General features: G+C 46.3%; 1 protein-coding gene across 8 annotated transcripts in view; it reads right to left on the minus strand.

Moving 5' to 3' along the window:
• Positions 1-22,209, minus strand: part of PACSIN2 (protein kinase C and casein kinase substrate in neurons 2) — a 169,570-nt gene that overhangs the window by 59,954 nt on the left and 87,407 nt on the right. The gene's annotated exons all lie outside the window — the stretch shown is intronic.

Below are 22,209 nucleotides of genomic sequence, written 5' to 3' on the forward strand. Positions count from 1 at the left end.
TAGGGTTGCTATGAGTCGGAACAGACGGCACCTAACAACAACAACAGTAAAGGAGGTCTGCCCACTTTTTTCTTCTTCAAGAGCGCACTGGCTGTCCTTGGCCCTTTGCACTTCCATGTTGTTGTTGTTAGGTGCCTTTGAGTCAGTTCCGACTCACAGTGATTCTGTGCACAACAGAACAAAACACTGCCCGGTCCTGCACCACCCTCACGATCATGATGCTTGAGCCCACTGTTGCAGCCACTGTGTCAATCCATCTCCTCGAGGGTCTTCCTCTTTTTCCATATGCACTTCCATACACATCTTAAAATCTGCTTAAGTTCTATCAACCAACCAGCCCTGCTGAAGTTTTGATTAGGATTTGACTGAATCTCCAGATTACTCTGCAAGAACTGAGTGATCTTTGCAATATTGAGTCTCCTAATCCATGGATTATCCCTCCAATTATTCAGGCCCTCGCTCAGTAGAGATTTGTAGTCTTATGCAGACTTCCTGCATACTTTTGTTACAGTTACTTGGTATTTAATATTTTTGATATTAGAAATGGTATCTTTTTAAAAATTTCATTTTAACTGTGTAGTGCTAATATACAGAGCAATTGATTTTTGAATACCGACCATGTGGCCAGCAACCTTGCACCTATGATTGCTAATAATTTACCTGATTAGTCCGAATTTCCTATATACACATTCATATCATATTCAAACAATGACAGCTTTATTGCTTCCTTTCCAAGTCCTACGTCTTTTGTTTCTTGCTTCACTGCACTGCAGAGAACTTCCAGTAAAATATAGAAAAGAGGCGATAATAGAGACCCTTCTTGATCTCAAAGATAAGGCTTTCAACATTTCACCATTAAGTATGGTATTGCTACAGGATTTTTAGTATATGGCTGCCAAGCAGGCACACTATACCAAACCCAGTGCCATTGAGTCGATTCCGACTCATAGCAACCCTACAGGACAGAGTAGAACTGCCCCATAGAGTTTCCAAGGAGCACCTGGTGGATCCGAACTACTGACCCTTTGGTTAGCAGTTGCAGCACTTGACCACTATGCCAGCAGGGTTCAGGCACACTATAGGATTCTTTAAAACACTACTTTCCAAGTTAAGGAGAGTTCCTGTCTACTCCAATTCTATTAAGAGCTTTTATCAGAAATAGACGTATGTGTAAGATTGGCTTTATTTTTTCATAAATGTTTGGCTGAATTTGTCAGTGATGTCATCCAAACCTGGTGTTTCCTTTAAGCAATTTAAATTACAGATTCCAGTACCTTAAAAGATATTCACGTATTTTCCACTTCCTGTGTACTGGTTTTGTAAGCTGTGTTTTCCTAGGCAATCCGGTTCTTTTTTTTCCCAACTTCATTGGCATAAGATTGTTCATACTATCTTGTACGATCTTTTCAAAGATGAAAGGATCTGTGGAGCCCTGGTGGCACAGTGGTTAAGAGCTCGGCTGCTAACCACAAGGTCGGCAGTTTGAATCCACCAGCCACTTCTTGGAATCCCTATGGAGCAGTTCTACTGCGTCCTATAGGGTGGCTATGAGTTGGAATCGACTCGACGGCAAGGGTTTTGTTTTGTTTTGTTTAAGGGATTTTTCCATTCCTGACTGATTTTTGTGTGTATGCCTTTTCTTTTGTTCGGTCTCATCAGAGGTTTATTAATTTTTAATCTTTTCCAAGAACAAACTTTTGGCTTTATTTATCTTTTCTATTGAATGTTTTTTGTTTCCTTGATTTCTCCTCTATTACTTCCTTCCTCGGCTTCAATTTGCTGTTCTTTTTCTAACTTCTTGAGATAAAAGCTTAGTTGTTAATGTTCAGGCTTTTTTTTGTGTGCTTTAAGTGAAAGTTTACAAATCAAGTCAGTCTCTCATATAAAAACTTACATACACGTTGCTATGTACTCCTGACTGCTCTCCCTACAATGAAACAGCTCACTCCTTCCCTCCACCCTGTACTCCCCGCGTCCATTCGGCCAGCTCCTGGCCCCCTCTGCCTTCTCATCTCCCCTCCGGACAGGAGCTGCCCACAGAGTCTCATGTGTCTACTGAAGTAGCTCAATCCTCACCAATATCATTTTCGGTCTTATAGTCCAGTCCAATTCCTGTCTGAGGAGTTGGCTTCGGGAATGTCAAACCTCCGACCTTTTGATTAGCAGCCCAGCAGAGCACGCTAACCGTCTGTACTGCCCAAGGACTCCAGGGCAGGGGAAGGGTCAGATAAAAAGCTAATAAGTGCATTTGAAAAATTTCCAAGTGTTGAACAGAATTTAGAGAATTAAACTTGCCAGCTGGGCTGGAAAGTGCCTTTTGACTTCCTCAGGTACAGTCTCTCAGAGAAGTGACATTTAAGCTGAAATCTGAATGATAAGAGGAACAAGTCACATGAAGATGGGGACAAGGCCTTCTGCCAAGGGCATGGTCTATGCAAAAGGCTTTCTTCCTTTGTAAAGTATGCATTTAAAGCTAAAAATTTCCTCTAAGCACAATTTTAGCTGCACACCACAATCTCATTTATTTTTAATAACAGTCCCACGAGGCAGATATTTTTGTTTCCTTTTTTGCAGAAGGTCATAGAAGTAAACTTGCTTGAAGGTCACATAGCTAGTAAACAATGGCACCAGGAGTCAAAATCAGGTCCTGCAATTCGGACCAGGCAGGACCTGGTTTTGACTCCTGGTGCCAATAATTAGCAATTTATAGTTGTTATGAGTAAAGTGAGGAGCCCTGGTGGCGCAGTGGTTAAAGGGCTCAGTTGCTAAATGATAAGTTGGCGGTTCGAGCCCACAAGTCCCTCTGTAGGAGAAAGATGTGGCACTCTCCTTCCAGGCAGACTTACAGCCTGGGAAACCTCCTGGGGCAGTCCTACACTATAGGGTTGCTATGAGTCAGAGCTGAAATTCTATGGGGCAGTCCTATATACTATAGGGTTCCTACGAGTCGGAGCTGAAACTCTACGGGGCAGTTCTACTCTGTCCTATAGGTTTGCTATGAGTCGGAGCTGAAATTCTATGGGGCAGTCCTATATACTATAGGGTTCCTAAGAGTCGGAACTGAAACTCTACAGGGCAGTTCTACTCTGTCCTATTGGGTTCCTACGAGTCGGAGCTGAAACTCTACAGGGCAGTTCTACTGTGTCTCATAGGGTTGCTGTAAGTCGGAATCAACTGGACGGCAATGAGTTTTATGATAATATCAAGATGCGTTCTTTCCTCCACAGGACACGGGCAAAGCTGGAAAGGGACTTGGAGGCAGATGCCATCTGACTTAGGGGCTCTGTACAAGAATGCACTAGAAGGGCTTCCAAGCTGTAAGGTGGTCAAAGGCGGGCCAGAGAGGCCACGGAAGTCTCACCTGACCCTGGCCAGCCCTCAGCCCTCGGGGCTCACACCAGAAATGCCCTCCATGGTCAACAGCTAAGTTCGTTCTTTCACAGCCAGCACACGACTCGTACCACTGGCTTGACACAGGACAACAACCCACTGCTACTGCTATTCCTGGGCCCATGTGCCCTCGAGTCACACCAGCTACGCCCAGGCTCCAAGATGGTCACGAGGGGAGTGGAGGGGAAGCCTGGGAAGTACCATGTGCCTACACAACACAAGGGGCCTGTGTCAGCTTGAAATGGGAGAGGGGAAGACCTGCCGTTATCAGGTGCTCTTGGTGAGCCTCATTTATTCGTTCAATAAATGTTTAAGTTTCAAGAACTGAGCCACGGTTGGGAATATACAGAACTCATGGGCTAGACCTCAATTTCTCTTGAATAAAACTGAAAAACAAACTGGGCTAGAATAATGGTAAAATCAGGAAAGGCCCAAATGTTAAAATTTGTCAGAAGCAAACAGAAGAAATACTCTTTGCCCTCTTAAGGCTGTAAATAAAGGGAAATTAGTAATAAATGCTTGGTGAGAATCGAAATAAAATCTGAGAACGTCTGCCCTATATATCTAAACAAGACAAGAGAAATGGCAATATCCACTGTTAAGGGGTTTTAATGTTCCAATCAAGTGAGGCATTCTTTTCTTTTATATATTTGTAACTTAAACAAAAGTAACCCGTGTTCCTTATACAGAACTCAGAGAAGAAAGTCTGGCAAGAAAGAAAGGACAGGAAGGGTTATCCCAAGCTCCAGCCCCCAAAGACAACATATCACTCTTTTCCCTCCTTAAAGTGGGGTAGGGGGTGGGCATGTGTGACCAGGGTGCCTAGAGCTCAGAAAGATAATGCTAAGGTAAGGGAGGGACACAGGACATAGCCCATATGCTAAGAGAAACTGAGCCTCCTGAACCAAGGTCCTGAGTGCCCAGACAAACTCCGTGCTCTCTTCTCACGTATAGACTCACATCTGGGTGCTGCGACCTTCTGAGCAGGGACCAGCAGCAAACCAGGACACAACAGGCAGACCACACTCCAAAGCAGCCAGGCTCAACCCCGCAGGGACACCAGGACCACCAAGGAAAGAAACAGAAGAGCTGCCTAACAGGCCCTAGTCAAAAACCTGTCGCTGTCGAGTAGATTCCAACTCATAACAACCCTACAGGACAGAGTAGAACTGCCTCATAGGGTTTCCAAGGAGCGCCTGGTGGATTCGAACTGCGGACCTTTTGGTTAAGAGCTGTAGCTCTTAACCGCTACGAACGCCATCAGGGTTTCCTATTGCCCCAGTAGGTATTCAATAAATATCTGATGACTGAATGTTGCCCCCAAAGGAGGCTCCCCTGGCTGAAGTTTGCTCTGTTTACATCATAGGAGGCAGGTCTGCTTCACCCAGATGTGGCTCTGTTGCTCCACGGAGAACCCAGTGTAAGAATTTCCCAGGAGTGGAATAAACCGATATCAAAGCAGCCATCATGTCCAGAGCACCTCCTGGCACCACCGAGTGGTCTAGTGAGCCTTAGACATTCTTTCTGCTTCTAAACAACCCTGCGAAAGATGTGTTATTATTCCCATCTTACAGGAAGAAAACCGAGATGCAATCAATTCAAATCACACAGCTAGTAAATGCTAGGTTGGGACTCAATTCGGACCATCTGGCTTCACGCTCCGGCTCCATCAACAAACAGCACATTCAAGTGCAGGTCAGTCCCAGCCCCTGGGAACCCTCCATGATGGGGAGCCTGCTCCCTCAGAAAGCAGGCTTGGCCCTCCAGGCTCTCCTGTTAATACTGATCTCTAAACATTCCCAAAGGCCCTGGGCCTGTCAGGGACATTCCTCAGAAGTTGTTTTTATGCAAAAACATCCCTAACCATTAAAACGGATCAGGAAACAGAGTCACCCTCTGAGGGCAACAAGAGAACCTGAAGACCAGTTCGTTCCTTCAGGAGAAGTGGATCAGGTCAGGTGCATTTCCTGGTCTTGCTTCATTCCTTTGCCCAGGGTCTGGGGCAAACCCTCCCGCCTCCCAAGCCTACGAGCTAGGGGACAAGCTGTTCTCTAACGCCCAGTGGTACAAGCGCTCTTGAAACATATTTACGATGCCAAAAAGACATAAAATGTGTGTTTAATAGTTGGGTGCTTCTCATCTGGAAGGTGCCGTTCCTGGGAAGACAGCGTGATGCCAAGTGTAGAACGAGTCCCAGCTCCGCCTCTGCACTCAGGCCTCCGAGACCCCCTGGCCTCCTCCAGCAGGCTGCCTTTCCTCCAGGGGTATATTAAGAGGCTCAAGGGTGACAAGAAATGTGAAAGAACTTGGGGAAAGTGCAAAGTGATAGACAAATGAGTCATGACTGCTCTTTCCAGGACAGGGACAGAATCTACCTCTATTTCATACTGTCTAGCACACAGCAGGGAGCCCTGGTGGCAAAATGGTTAAACACTCCACCGCTAATTACAAGGTTGGAGGCTAAACCCACTCAGTGGCTCGGCAAGAGAAAGACTTGGAGACCTGCTCCCCTTAGTATCACAGCCCTAGGAAACCCGAGGGGCAGCTCTACTCTGTCACATGGGGTCTCCATGAGTCAGAATCAACTTGATGACACCCAACAAGAAGCACACAGCAAATGACTATTTCTTACTAAATAAGCTGAATTACAATCTCAAATATAATGCTTAACAAATTCTGGGAACTCTGAACAATAAACCGTCCAGGCAAATGCTCCGCGTAGTGGGAAAGCACGACTGGCAGACACCCTCCAGGTCCCCCTTCTCTCTCACTGGGCCTGGTGTGGTTGGCAGTCAGCCCTCAATAGATGTTTCCGGCATAAACACTTAGTTCTAAGAGGCACTGTTCAGGAATTGGGAATCCAGGAATGAGGAGATCGGGGAAGCGGTCACAGGTCTCTGAATCCCAATGACTTCTGCTGCTGCCTGCCGTACGGAGCGCTGGGGAGTTAGAGCCGTTCCTTAAACAGTGCTCAGTGTCTCAGAGGTTAACGGAGGTGGCCAAGGGTGCCCTTGGCCCGGCTGGAGGTCAGCCCAACCTCCTTCCTCCTCTCCAGGGCTGATAATAGGAATCAGGTAAACAAAAAGTATACCTAGCTCCCCCTTAAATGCCCTTAATTTATTCCAAAAAGAAAAGAGATTTGGTCTTTAGGCAAAAAGCCTGTTATTACAAAGTAAGAAAGTTCCAGGTAAAAAGTACCCTGTTGCTCATCTCTCCTGAGGTCAGCCTCAGCAGAAAGCCCTCTTCTGTCCTCTCTACCACAGAAGGCAGTGCAGAAGGAAGCAGAAGGAAGGTGTCCCCGCTACTGCGGGCCCCCAGCACACCCACGGCTAGCCCTGTGGCGGTCACATGCTGCTGTGCAAGCCTTGTGCCTCGGAAGGAGGGGAAGAGGCCAGAGGTGGAGCAAGCAACGAGCTGACTGCATTTATGGTTTGTTTTTTCTTCATTATCTGAGATGGGAAATCCTCCCTTGACTGAGAAACGACTATCATTTGTTCCAAAGCACTGTTTCGGCTGGGGCAAGGGAGGGTCGCACCTGAGGCAAGGGACACATGTAGCCATTTGTTTTACAATTATCTGAGTACCTCCGATGTCCCAGACATTCTTCTACGCCCTGCAGATGGAGCAGTGAACAAAGCAGGCATGGTCCCTGCTGCCTGGGACTAACATCCTAGTAGGACAGACTGATAAGCCAGGAAAGTAGAGGCAGCAGAAAGCCTGAAAAGGGTAGAATGCAGTCAGGCAGGTACTGTAATAGTGTAAAAGAACCCTGGTGGCACAGTGGTTAAAAGCTCGGCTGCTAACGGGAAGGTCAGCGGTTTGAATCCACCAGACACTCCTTGTGAGAAAGACGTGGCAGTCTGCTTCCATAAAGATTACAGCCTTGAAAACCCTACAGGGGCAGTTCTACTCTGTCCTACAGGGTCACTATGAGTTGGAATCAGCTCAACAGCAGCGGGTTTGGTGTTTTTGTTTTTGAGGGAGGGGCTTGTTTAGGCAGAATGGTCAGGCCCTCTGAGGACCTAGGACAATGGGGAGTGGGCACGGGAAAGGGAGCAGAGGGAGGGCAGCAGGAAAGGCCCTGGGGGAGAGCTGGGCCCATGCCAGCACCCAGTAGGGCCTGTGCCAGCATCCCTCACGGCGTTAGACCCACCTGCCTACAGCGGAGCCAGGGAGAACGGCACCCAAGGACTTTGGAGGGGAAGGAACTGGCGTCATTAATAAGCTGCACATTAACTCAGATATTTACATCTGCGCTACTAGTTTTAAAAATTAAACCCTTAAGTATTTATAAGATATGTTACTAAAAAACAGCCCGTGCACACCTATTTACGTCATGATTGTCCTTAGAGCTGTACTCACATGCTGGTATCTGCCTTCTGAATGCATCATATATTTAACAAAAGAAAAACGCTTATCCTTTGACCCAACTATTTCTTCTAAAAATTGATTCCACAGATAACTCACCCAAGAGAGCCACATGTAGGTGTTCACTGTGGCATTTTTTTATTTTTTATTTTGCTTTTCCCCTTCTTTTATTTTTACTGTACTTTAGATGAAGGTTTACAGAACTGGCTTCTCATTAAACAATTAGTACTCATATTGTTTTGGGACACTGGCTGCCAACCCCACAACATGTCAACACTCCCCCCTCTTGACCTTGGGTTCCCTATCACCAGCTTTCCTGTCCCCTCCTGCCTTCTCATCCTTGCCCCTGGGCTGGGTCCCACTGAGTCTCGTTTTATTTTATGGGCCCGTCTAATCTTTGGCTAAAGGGTGAACCTCAGGAGCGACTTCATTACTGAGCTAATAAGGGTGTCCGGGGGCCATAGTCTCACGGTTTCTCTAGCCTCTGTCAGACCAGTAAGTCTGATGTCTTTTTTTTTTGTGAGTTAGAATTTTGCTCTACATTTTTCTCCACCTTCGTCCGGGACCATCAGTAGTGGTAGCTAGGCACCACCTAGTAGTGCTGGACCCAGTCTGGTGGAGGATGTAGTACTTGGGGTCCATTAGCCATCTGGACTAATCTTTCCTTTGTGTCTTTAGTTTTCTTCATTCTCCCTTGCTCCAGACGGGCTGAGACCAGTGGAGTACCTTTAGATGGCATCACTCTCTGTGGCATTATCTTTAAAAGCAACAAACAAAAACAAACATGACAAAACTGATCAATCCCTTTGGTGGGCCACACTTACCATAAAACTCTTAAGACAAAAACAGGAGTAAACCTTTAGGACCTCGTACTTGGATATGAATTCTTAGATATGATACCAACAAGCTTGAGCAACAAGAGGAAAAAAAAAAAAGATAAACTGAACTTCATCAAAATAAGCTTTCGTGCTTCAAAAGATACTATCAAGAAAGTATTTGGTAAAAAAAATAAATAAATAAATAAATAAATAAATAAAAAATAAAAAATAAAAAAAAGAAAGTATTTGGAAATCATACAGCTGATATGGCTTTAACAGCAGCAACATATGAAGAATTCAGATAACTCCACAGCAAAAAGACAAGCTCAATCAAAAAATGGGCAAAGCACTTGAATACACATTTCTCCAAAGAAGATACACAAATGAACAATAAGCACAAGAAAAGATGTTCAACATCATTAGCCATTAGGGAAATGCAAATCAAAACCACATGAGATACTCCTTCACATCCACTAGGATGGCTTTTTTTAAAAATGGAAAATAACAGGTGTTGGTGAGGGTGTGAAAACACTGGAAACACCCTCACCCACTGCTGGTGGGAATGTAGAATGGCGCAGTCGCTGTGGGAAATAGTTTGGCACTCCTCAAAAAGTTAAGCGTAGAATTACCATATGACTCAGCAATTCTACTCCTAGATATACAGCAAAAAGACTAGAAAGCAGGGGCTCAAATGCCTGTACACTAACGTTCATTGCAGGATTATTCACAACAGCCAAAAGGTGGGGAAAAGCCCTGATGCGCTTCAACAGATGAGTGGATTGGCGAAACACTGTGTACATACACGATGGCTACCACTCGCCTGTCAGTCTGCTGCACTATGGTGGCTTGTGTGTTGCTGTGAAGCTGGAAGCTATGTCACCAGAATTTCAAATACCAGCTGTGGTGTGATGGATCACTTCCGTGTGGCCTTTTTAGTCATGGTCTTGTAACTCCCACTCGAATGATTGGGTGGAACTGTGCAGATATGGTAAGTGTGGCCCACCAAAGCGATTGCTCAGTTTTGTCATCCACTGGGCTTGAAATGAGCCACCCCAGAGGTGAGAGAGAGAAGATCTAACTACCACCAAGGAAGACCAGCCAGGAGTCAGTATGTCCTCTGGACCCAGGATTGCTACGCTGAGAAGGTCTTGGAAGCAGGAGACTGAGAAAGACAGCGACCTGGGAAGCAGTGGCAGGAGGGGCCTGACAGGAGAGAGCTGGCAGCAGGACACAGTGCAGTGGGCTTTCCGGCCCACAGGGAGAGAAAGCTGAGTGCCTCTGAGCAGAGGCCTAGGGCCAGGGAGAGGTGTGCCTGCAAGCATGGCTGGGAAGAGGCTGTCTTGATGGAGAAACTGTTACCATTGAATGTTCCTGAGCCTGAATTTTAACCTGTTACTTCCTAATAAATCCCATAATCACAAGCATGGCCTGAGTCCTGTGTGGCCATTGCAATGAATTATCGAACCCAGCACGGAGTAGAGAGTGCCATGGGAGGGATGGCCGATGTCAGAATTGCTAAAGATGGAGAAGAGAGAAGGCATGTCTGACCTCCACCTCATGGAAATTAGCCTTGGGCTGTTGCTCTTCTCTTTCCCCTTGTGAAGTTAGAGGTCAGACAGTGCCCCAACGCCGTTTTTACACCAGCACGGTCACCCATGGTGACAGGTTTCACTGGAGCTTCCAGGCTAAGACAGACTAGGAAGAAGGACCGTGACCTACTTCTGAGAAAGTTGGCCAGTGAAAACCTTATGACTAGCAGCGGAACCCTGTCTGATATAGTGCCAGAAGATGAGCCTCTCCAGTTGGAAGGCACCCAAAATACGACTAGGAGAGAGCTGCCTCCTCAAGGTATAGTTGACCTTCATGAAGTGGATGGAGTAAAGCGTTCGGGACCTTCATTTGCTGATTTGGCGTGACTCAATACGAGAAGAAATAGCTGCAAACATCCCTTACTAATTGGAACATGGAATGTACAAAGTATGAATAAAGAAAACCTGGAAGTTGTCAAAAATGAAACAGAACACTAGAAGATGAACGTCTTAGGCTTAATGGACTGGTATTGGCCATCTGAATCAGACAATCATATAGTCTACTATGCCAGGAATGACAAACTGAAGAGCACTAGGGTCACATTCACTGTCAAAAAGGACATTTCAAGATGTACCCTGAAGTACAACACTGTCGGTGATGGGACAATATCTATAAGCCTACCAGGAAGACCAGTTAATATGACTATTATCCAAATTTACATACCAACCACTGAGGCCAAAGATGAAGAAACTGAAGATTTTTACCAATTTCTGCAGTCTGAAATTGATCAAACATGCAAATAAGATGCATTGATAATTACTGGTGATTGGAATGTAAAGTTGGAAACAAAGGAGAAGGATCAGTAGTTGGAAAATATGGCCTTGGTAATAGAAATGATGCTGCAGATCACATGATAAAATTTGTAAGACCAACAACTGATTCGTTGCAAATACCTTTTTTAAATAACATAAATGGGGACTATACACATGGACCTTGCCAGATGGAATACACAGGAATCGGATCAACTACATCTATGGAAAGACATAACGGAGTAGCTCAATATTATCAGTCAGAACAAGGCCAGAGGCTGACTGCAGGACAGACTGTCAACTGCTCATATGCAAGTTCAAGTTGAAGCCAAAGAAAATTTAAAAAAGTCCATGAAAGCCAATGCAAGACCTCGACTATATCTTGCCTGAAAGGAAGAAATGATGAAGTAAAAGAGCTGAACAGAAGATTTCAAAGGGCAACTTGCGAAGACAAAGTATTATAATGAAATGTGCAAAGACATGGCGCTAGAAAATCAAAAGAGAAGAACACACTCAGCATTTCTCAAGCTGAAAGGATTGAAGAGAAAATTCAATCCTCAAGTTGCCATATTTAAGGATTCTATGGGCAAAAAACTGAATGATGCAGGAAGCATCAAAAGAAGGTGGAAGGAACACACAGTAACTGTACCAAAAAGAATTCGTCAACATTCAACCATTTTAGGAGGTAGCATATGATCAGGAACTGATGGTACTGAAGGAAGAAGTCCGAGCTGAACTGAAGGCACTGGCGAAAAACAAAGCTCTTAGCAACTGATGGAATACCAATTGAGATGTTTCAACAAACAGATGTAACACTGGAAGGGCTCATTTGTCTACGTCAAGAAATTTGGAAGACAGCCACCTGGCCAACCAACTGGAAGAAATCCATACACATGCCTATTCCAGAGAAAGGTGATCCAATGGAATGCAGAAATTTTTGAACGATATCATTAATATCACATGCAAGTAAAATTTTGCTGAAGATAATTCGAAAATGGTTGCATCAGTATATCTACCGGGAACTGCCAGAAATTCAAGTCGGATTCAGAAGAGGACTTGGTGCGAGGGATATCACTGCTGATGTCAGATGGACCCTGGCTGAAAGCAGACAATACCACAAAGGTATCGGCTTCTGCTTTACTAACTACACGAAGGCATTCGACTGTGTGGATCACAATAGATTACACCTAACACTGCAAAGAACGGGAATTTCAGAACATTTAATTGTGCTCGTGCGGAAACTGTACATAGACCAACTGGCAGTTGTTCAAACGGCAAAAGAGGATACCATGTGTTTTAAATTAGGAAAGGTGTACATCAGGGTTGTATCCTTTCACCATACTTATTTAATCTGTATGCTCAGCAAATAGCCTCAGAAGCTGGACTATAGGAAGAAGAATGAGGCGTCAGGATTGGAGGAAGACTCACTAACAACTAGCGTTATGCAGATGACACAACCTTCCTTGCCAAAAGTAAGGAGGATTTGAAGCACTTACTGATGAAGATAAAAGACTACAACCTTCAGTACGGACTACACCTTAACACAAAGAAAACAAAAATCCTCACAACTGGACCAATAAGCGACATCATGATAAACTGAAAAAATGCTGAAGTTGTCAAGGATTTCATTTTACTTGGATCCACAATCACCTCCCATGGAAGCAGCAGTCAAGAAATCAAACTACATATTACATTGGGCAAATCTGCTACAAAAAGACCTCTTCAAAGTGTTAAAAAGCAAAGATGTCACCTTGAGGACTAAGGTGTGCCTGACCCAAGCCATGGTATTTTCAATTGTCCCGTATACATGCAAAAGCTGGACACTGAATAAGGAGGACCGAAGAAGAATTAACACCTTTGAATTATGGTGTTGGGGAAAAATCTTGAATATAACATGGACTGCCTGAAGATTGAACAAATCTGTCCTGGAAGAAGTATAGCCAGAATGCTGCTTAGAAACAAGGATGGCAAGACTTTATCTCACATACTTTGGACATGTTATCAGAAGCGACCAGTCCCTAGAGAAAGACATCATACATGGTAGTGGGTCAGCAAAAAAGAGGAAGACCCTCAACGAGATAGACCAACACAGTGGCTGCAAAAATGGGCTCAAACATAGCAACAGTTGTGAGGATGGCACAGACCTGGGCAGGGTTTTGTCCTTAGTACACAGGGTTGCTATGAGCCAGAACTGACTTGACCACACCGAACAGCAACAACACGTACGGTGGGGTATCATTAGGCATAAAGAGGAATGAAGTTCCAATACATGTTATGACATAATGCATCTTTAAAATATTATGCTGAGTGAACTGAGACACAGAAGGACACATATTATAAGATCCCACTCACACAAACTACCTAGAACAGGCAAATGCAGACAGACCACAGAAGACAGCGGTTGCCAGTGGCTGGGAGAAGGGGAGAATAAGGTGTTTTTGCTTAATGGATACTGAGCTTCCATTTGGGGTGATGAAAAGTTGTGGAAACACACAGTGGTGATGGTTGTACCACACTGGGAATGTAATTAATGCCCCTGAATTGGACACTTCAAGTGGTTAAAGAGTAAATTTTATGTTATACACATTTTTTTTTTATACATTTTACCCCAATAAAATAAAATTAAAAAACACGGAAAACTACTTTGAGGCCCATGAAGAATAAGAAATGCCCCACGTCTGGCGTGGAACCCGTGAAGCCAGTAAAAGCGTGAGTGAGGAGGGAAAGCAGAGGCACGAAGAGGAGTCCCGTCACACGGTAGGTGGACAGTGAGCTGCGGCACGGTAGATACAGTGTGATTCCACCGGTATTAAACTTCTTTAGGTATTCATAAATGTTTGCAAATTCTCCTGGCTGGGAGCACGAGAGAAGCAGAATCTGCTCTGGGAGGTACCATCGGGGGGAGAGGGGGCTTTTGACATTTCACCTCATAACCTTCCGTACTATTTGAAAATAATATTAACTACAAGCATGTAATACTTTCGGGACACAGAACTAGTTAATTAAAATATACAGAACTAGTTAATTAAAAAACACACAAATATCCTACTTTGTGTTGCTGATGGCCCAGCACCGGACTGCCAGGCCTACCCAACACCGGCCCTTTCTGCTCCCTGGATTGATCTTCCCCCAAATTCTCACCCCAGTGAGGTCTTTTCTGACTGCGCCCCGCCCCCATCCCCACCTCCCGCCATTTCAGTTATAACCTCCCTGGTACTCTCTAGATTTTTCCTGGCTTTATTTTTGTCTTCTAAGTTGGGTAAGCACTTATTACCTTCTGACAAGGGACAAAACAACTAAGTAGTTGTTTTGCCTCCTGGTTGTCTCCCCCCAACTGGAATATCAGTTCCCCGAGGGCGGAAAGTTCTGTTATGTTCATGGGTGCAGCCCCAGCACCCAGACATTCTGACACACAGCAGACGCTGCACACGAACTCGCTGGATGAACTCGGGATAAGAAACGCTGCATTGAAGAGTCCGGGTGATTTTGCTTTTCGTGGACTGAACGAAGATCCAGACGGGCAATAATTGGAGCATTTATGGGAAGAGGTCTTAACTCTGGTGGTTAGAATTCTTTTATAAACACTGCTGCACATGTTAAACCAAACCACAAATAGGTTTAGCCCCTGGAACAGGGGACGTGTGGCTCACCCAGCTGTACACCACCAGCCACACGGGAAGCCTTTCTGCGGCTCAGTCCCAGGGGCCTGACAAGCAGGCTGGGACCACAGGCTCCTGGTGCTCTGCCTCCAGCCTCGGCCTGGGCTGTTCCTGCATGTCCAGTCAGCCCCTCCTGAGGAAGGGTGGCGTCTCGAGCTTCTCACTGCCTCTCGAGCTGCTTCATACATGGTGGTGCTCAGGGAGCAAGGCCTGGGTTAATACATGGCTTTGCACCATCAGCAAAGCAAGGACGTTTCTCTTGTTTGTAAGTAGCTCAAATATCTGGCACAACCAATTTTGTTTCCAGTGATTTCATCTGGAAAAGCGACCGTGCCTCAAAGGAAGCGATAAGATCAGCAAATAAAGCGGCATACCTTTCTGGAACATCGTGCAGTACATTTAGTTCAACAATGGAGAACAGCTTGTCCCAGGCAGGATGCTTGGTTTTGACGCTGTCCCCTCAGAGGGCAGCATGCTGAGGCCCAAGTTCGGCAGGTGTTAAGACCCCAGGGGAGGGGGCGCTCACCTAGCTGGGCAGTGTGGCTGGGACACGCTCAATGGTGCTTCCAGAGATTAAAAAGAAATACGGTAGGACCTGAGAAAGCCAGGACACGTGTAAGGCAGAAACCTGTCAGAGAAGGAAAATCCAAGTATTTTCCACTGAAACGAGCGATAGAAAAGTATAAGACTGCACCCTGTCAAAGGTGGAAAACTTGCAAGACCCGGAAAAACAAGGCAGTCCTGTCAGGTTCCGGCTCTCACAGGTTTCACTGCAGTCGTCATCTCTAGCTGGAAGGAACTTGCGGTTGCTATGGAAACCATTACCTAAAAACCAGAGGAGACTAAGAGAGGATTCAAACTACCTTGTGGTACAGAACTACCCTCTCGAACTGAAGGGAGAGCTGACAGGAGGAAGAGGGGCATTTAGGGACTCCATCAGGACAAAGAGTCATTTCCCTGAAAACAAACGTGGCTTGCACTCGGCACAGTTCATAAGAGGAAAGCGTGGGAAAACGTCATCTTTTGTTTCCAGTCGACACTGCTGCACAGCCCCCTCCCTCCCATAGAAAAGCCATCTTTGGGAAGGTTCAGGCGAAACAGGCCAATCCGGTAAAGCTATCCCACAACAGCAAACATGGCAATGCTTTAGCTAAGAATGTACAAAGAGAAAAAGACCACCACCAAAAATTATATATAGCCTGATTTAAAAAAAGTGCCAAGCACTGAGCATGCTGAGGGGACGCTCAGACAGTCACCGTGGGTACAGCAGCAGGTTCCTTGCCACTCGGGGTGAGGACCGAGCGCCTGCTAAACCACACTGGGATCAAGTGCACCTGTGTATGCTTTTGGCGCGCACAGTGCTGTCCAGCCAACACACAGCCTCCACGGTCGTTACTGAGCCTTTTCTGCTCCTGGTCATCGATGTTAGTTAGGGCTTCCTTCACCGTCATCTCGGCCAACACCCGAGCCCCTAGTCTGCTTTTTCCAACTGCAGAGTGAGCACTTTCCTTTGCTTTCATGCCATCTCCCTGTTGTTTTTTAATGGGTGCATAAGATCGCGTTGACGTGTCTCCGGCTTCACGTCAGACATCTGGGGTTTCCAGGTACTTCCCAGTCAGAGTCGAGGCTGAGTAGACATCGCAGGTGGGCAAGGTCCTGCCTGTACTACATTCCATCTGGGGGTCCCTGGCTCCTGCGTCCTAAAGGCAGTCGGCCAGCCTCTCTGATACAGTGTAAGGGGTGCGATTTCAATCTCACATCCTCTGTCTACGCTTAAGGGGCAGATCCACGCCCACGAGGATGAGGGGGCTCACCCTGAGAGCTACAAGAGAAAAATGACCCCAAAACACACCTTGGCAGGAAAATGCTGCTGCATTGGGGGTCCTAAAGTAATTCGCTGTGTTTCACCTGAGGAATCTGAGAGTATTTTAGGAGGTGAAAGTTACACCTGCAACTCTGTGCATGAATAGGAAATGGACAGAAAAGAGAAAGGATGCACCCACGTGGAAGTGAGACTTCAGCTATAAAGCAGACATAGGACTTGTCTGGCTTCTACTTTCACGCTTGCTAAGACATAGACATCAAGGTTTGTTTGTTTGTTTGTTTTAAAAAGAAAGTTCAAGTAAATAAACATATTCATAAAGAAATTTAAATATGACACTCCTCTAATGTACAAATTTTCAGAATGTTTCACGTGGGGTCTACTATACTTTAAACCCAGTGGAACCAGGTGGATGTCTGAACATAGTTAAATGTACCCCGGGGGCAAGAACTGGTGGCGATGTGGCTCATCAGCCTGGTGAAAGGAATCACAGTGGCTAACCTACCTGGAATGCTGGTTTTTAAAGGCAAACACACACAGACACACACACCCCACATCAACAAAGCGACACAGAACGGAATTTCAGTTTTGATGATTCAGAAGCTGTCCCAAGTTTGCCATTAAGCAGCTGTGGGGCTTTTCCCAGTACCCCAGAAGCTTCACGTGAGGAGGAGCGAGTGGGACTAAGTGGACGCTCGGTGTTCTCTGAGCTGAAAGAGATTACAGGAGCACCTGCGTGGGTCGACGCCGAGGTTATCACACAAAGCGCATGTTTGCAGTCACCTTCATGGCTATGAAGTGCTTCCCTTTACCGTCTCAGAGCGGAGCCCCAGACAGCCCTGGGAAGGCATTCCACCTCGTGCTGATGACCCAAGCTGACCCCATTTTCCCCAGGCTCCCGGTGAAGATGAGCCAGCATGGTTCCTGAGTACATGCCCATTATCGGAACACCTATACAGTGTTACTGACACAGAGTTCATCCAGCCAAAAGTCCCGGAGACAATAAGCTTAAAGAAGAAGTTGATAACAACATGTGCATTTCACAAAATGAGCAAAAAAGAGGTGCAGGCCCTTAGCACCATGACCTCATGACTGACAAGCCCACTGACCCTGGGACCCAGGGCATCTCATGGCACATGCAGCTTAGACGTAACACTAGAAATGTCTGTGTGTCAGAAGACCAGGCACCCGTGACAATACTGGGGGTTCCGTGGGTGGTGAAGTTTAGGTGGAAGTGGCATGTCTGCCAAACGGCTTAATCCAGCTTCCAAAGTATTGGCAGACACAGGCTGTCTCCAGCTCACAAATGGTCCACATGGTTTTCTCAAGGATTGTACGACTTTCAGAACGGACGTCACACCGACCACATGGCTGGCGACACCTTGCCAACTGTGTAATGTCCTCTCTAGCATGACCATCTACTCCCAACTCAGAAGATACAAGAGAGTTGGCCCACCTGCTGGCCTTACAGCCCATCTGTCCACCCTGCCACACACTCCAAGAGAGCCCTGCCATTCAGACCTCTGTACCCCCCTTCACATTACTCCTCCCAGAGGCCTGATCCCAGATGACTGTCAAAAAACTGATGAGTCTCCAAGGTCAAGATTAAATGCCACCTCCTCCAAACTAAGCTTTGCTGCCTGGCCTACCCTAAGTACCATGTTCTTCTCTTGTAGGACTCATTCCATTCAACCTTACACAGAAATTCCTTACCCGCACAGCTGTCTCTATCATGAGAACAAAAGATCTTTGAGGGCAAGGACCACACTGTGTTTATTTTTGTACCCCAGTCCTGGCATAGAGTTAGTTGTATCGAATAAGCAAATCATGCTGTTCCCATCATGAACCATGAGGTGACTTGGGAATAGAGGCATGCACAAAATAGCAGCCAGACCAGTCTGAGTCTCTGACACCGTGGTGTGCCCACCAGCCCTGGGGTGCCACCTCTGGACTTCTGGGTGTGAGAAAATAAACGTGCTACTTTACACCATTTGTTATTTTGAGATATTCTGTGACTTGCAGACCAACTCATTTGCAACTTGACACACCATCTTCCCTATGTCCCCAACTACCTCATGGGAGGAGCAGCAGCAGTCCAGGCTTACCCACAGTCCATCTCGAGAGCAGCTGCCACCAGGGCTCACCCGCAGCCTGATTTCTAGGGCACATGGGCACCTGGGCTCACCCGGAGCCCGTCTCCAAGAGCACACCACCACCCAGGCTCGCCCTGAGCCCGTCTCCAAGAGCACACCACCACCCAGGCTCGCCCTGAGCCCGTCTCCAAGAGCACACCACCACCCGGGCTCACTTGCAGCCCGTCTCCAAGAACACACCACCACTTGGGCTCACTCTGACCAGGGCCTCCCTGCTGGGCACGCTCATCCCTCCTCCCTCCGCCTCCCAACTCCTGGTCCCTCTCTGGATGTACCACACACTACTCGCCTGTGTCCTCACATCTGTACAGAGCTCAGCTTGGGTGAGACACCTGTCAGTCCTGATCCAGGAAGTAAATGGATGCCCATGTTCACACCAGGCTAAGTGAGGGGAAATTACTAAATTATTGAATATAAATGGATTTTAAAATGGACCATCTTTCTTATTTTTAAATTAATTGAGATGCTTCTAAAATGCATTTGAAAGTAGACGACTTTGAAGGAACAAAAAGCATGCTGATAAAAAACACCTCCACAGTCTTGGTCATCCTATCTCTCACTCCAATCTCTCAGCGTGGTTTGAGTCCTTGGGGAAATTCAATAATTACAAAATGAGTGTTTCTGAGAGTTCAAATTCAAAACTAAATCCATTCCTGAAGTAACGATATTTTATTTCTTATTGATCTTAATGCTAGAGACAGCTGCTAAATGTATAGTGCAGTGGTTTCTAATGCGGTGTTAGATCAGCTTGAAGACTTTAATTTGGGCTAAGTTTCCGGCTCCTGATACATTACACTCTTTGAAAGTTAAGTACTGACATATGTTTTCTAGATTAAAGGAATGAAAATGTTAAGCAAATGAAATTACTAATTTTAGAAACATTCCCACTGAGGCTGCCACAGAAGCCTAACTAACACATTGGGCAAAAAGTAGGTGATGACAAGGTAAATATGAGCCCAAGAGACAGAAAGGGCCACATAAACCAGAGACTACATCAGCCTGAGACCAGAAGAACTAGATGGTGTCCAGCTACAACCGATGACAGCCCTGACAGGGAACACAACAGGGAACCCCTGAGGGAGTAGGACAGCAGTGGGATGCAGATCCCAAATTCTAGTAAATAAGACCAGACTTAATGGTCTGACTGAGACTGGAAGGACCCCGGAGGTCATGGTCCCTGGACCTTCTGCTAGCCCAAGTCTGGAACCATTCCCAAAGCCAACTCTTAATACAGGGATTGGACTGGACTATAGGATAGAAAATGATACTAATGAGGAGTGAGCTTCTTGGATCAAGTAGACACATGAGACTATGTGGGCAGCTCCTGTCTGGAGGGGAGATGAGAAGGCAGAGGGGGACAGGAGCTGGCTGAATGGACACGGGAATACAGGGTGGAGAGAAGGAGTGTGTTGTCTCATTATGGGGAGAGCAACTAGGAGTACACAGCAAGGTATATATACATTTTTGTATGAGAGACTGACTGGATTTGTAAACTTTAATTTAAAGCACGATAAAAATTAAAAAAAGAAAATTCAGTAAGTAAAAAAAAAAAAAAAAGTAGGTAATGACCGGCCACTTCAGTTACTATGGCTGAGAGGGGGTACTGGCAATAAATAATAATTTATTGGACAAAAACATCAGGTCTGACATGGAAAAGGGTGACTAGAAAGAAAAAGCTGGGGAGGAGAAAACAAGGAAACCTGTCCAAACTTAGGACTGCCTGGAGAAAAGGCAAAAAAAAAAGGGGGCAGGGGGTGCCAGAAGCTGATCATAGTCTGAGCAGTCCTGCTCTGATGGCTTCGTGAGGGTCATTGTCCCATATGCTCCTCCCTGGACAGTCCCCATAGTCCCGTCACCATCTCCTGGCTCAAGAAGAACTTCGTTCTTTCCCTCATCCACCATTTACTGCGCCCCAGCTGTGGGCCAGACACTATGAGAACAGCAGGGGATTCAAAAGTGCCCCAGAAAGTTAGTGAGCATTGCTAGGTGCTAGGTACCAATCGTTCTCAGAGCCCCTCTGTGAGGTAAGGACAATCATTACTCTCACTTCACAGATGAAGAAACGGAGGCCTGCCACGGTAGCACAGCTAGTAAATAGTGGAGCTGGGATTCAAAGCCAGGCAAGGTGCTCCATCCAGGGCTGTCCCCTCAGCCACCAAGCTGTGTTGTCTCCTGGGTGAGAACGTGCAATGCAAGACTCCAAGAAAAGGGGGACGAGAGTGACAGGAGCAAACAAAAGGTTGAGGACATACCGGAGGCAGCATTCCAGCAGGGCCTCCAACAAGGTAAGAGTGGTGACATTCACCCATTCCAGCGTTCCCCCGAGTGCCTGCTGAAGAAGTCCCGCCCCGGAGCCCTGCTGGCTCCAGCAGCTCAGCATGGTGAAGGAGACAGGCGTGGAGCCTGTCCGTTCACAGTGTATTCCAGAGTTAGGTACACTGCCTGCATACTTAAGACACTTAATAACACGGGAGAGGAGGAAGGAATCCCGGCCCGGCTACACGCTAGCTAGATAACCACAGGCAAGTTACTGACCCTCTCTGAGACTCAGCTTCCTCTTCTAGAAAACAGAACTACCTCTTACGGATTGAGTTGTGCTCCCAAAAAATATATGTTGTGAATCCTAACCTTTATGCCTATAGTGACAATCCCATTTGGGAGGGAGTTTTTTTTATGTTAATGAGATAGGATTAGTGTAGGGGGTTCTCTTATAAAACATAAAAGGAACAAATTAAGAAAGCAGAGATGGAGAAAGACATGCCAAGCCTCGTGGCGATCTGCAAGGAGCCAGGAAACAGGCTGAAGAGACACAGGCTTTCCCCCAGAGCCGACAGAGAGAGAAAGCCTTCCAGGATTCAGAAGGTCAGGTGCTGACCCAGAAATAGGAACTGTGGGGGCGGGAGGAGGAACTGGTGTCACATTTCTGCACAGAAATCCCCATGTGGTTTAAATTTAATGAGTTTCTCCTAATTTGTAAGCTTCCAGCTGCTGGCTAGGCAGAGAGAGAATTGTTTTATACCCTGTTAATAGTCACACTGTCATTCACTGACAGGGCCATGCATAGATCAGGTTGCTAATACAATTATTGCTAACAACCAGAGTATGTATACTGATTTACACAATACTCTTTTCCAAAAGAATCCCAAATCATAAGGGACGGAAGAGATCTTCATAACCCTAAATTTACAAAGCAAAAATGAAAACAAAAGTTCAATGTTTCCCCAAGGAATCCCCCTAAAAAAACAAACCCACTGCCGTCAGGTTGAAGCTGATTCATGGCCACCCTACAGGGCAGAGTAGAACTGTCCCATAGGGTTCCCGAGAAGCGGCTGGTGGATTTCAACTGCCAACCTTTTGGTTAGTAGCCGAGCTCTTAACCACTGTCCTACCAGGGCTTCAAGGAACCCCAATGTTAGGTAAATAGAAAGTCCACCCTCGCTCCTAAATTCCTCGGGGTAATCATTTTAACTTCAATGCAATCAGAACACTTCCCTGCTCCAAACCCCTGGCACTTGACTTAATCCCTAACTCCTCATCTCTGCCTGCCAGTCCCTCCTGCCTGGTTTCCTCCCATCCCCTCATTTGCTGGCCCTGCTCGGCTCCAGGCCCAGTGGTCTACCCACTGTCTCTCAGGCGTACTAAGCTCATTCCTGCCTCTGG

This window comes from Elephas maximus, chromosome 4 (genome assembly GCF_024166365.1).
Source record: "Elephas maximus indicus isolate mEleMax1 chromosome 4, mEleMax1 primary haplotype, whole genome shotgun sequence".
Classification (NCBI taxonomy): domain Eukaryota; kingdom Metazoa; phylum Chordata; class Mammalia; order Proboscidea; family Elephantidae; genus Elephas; species Elephas maximus.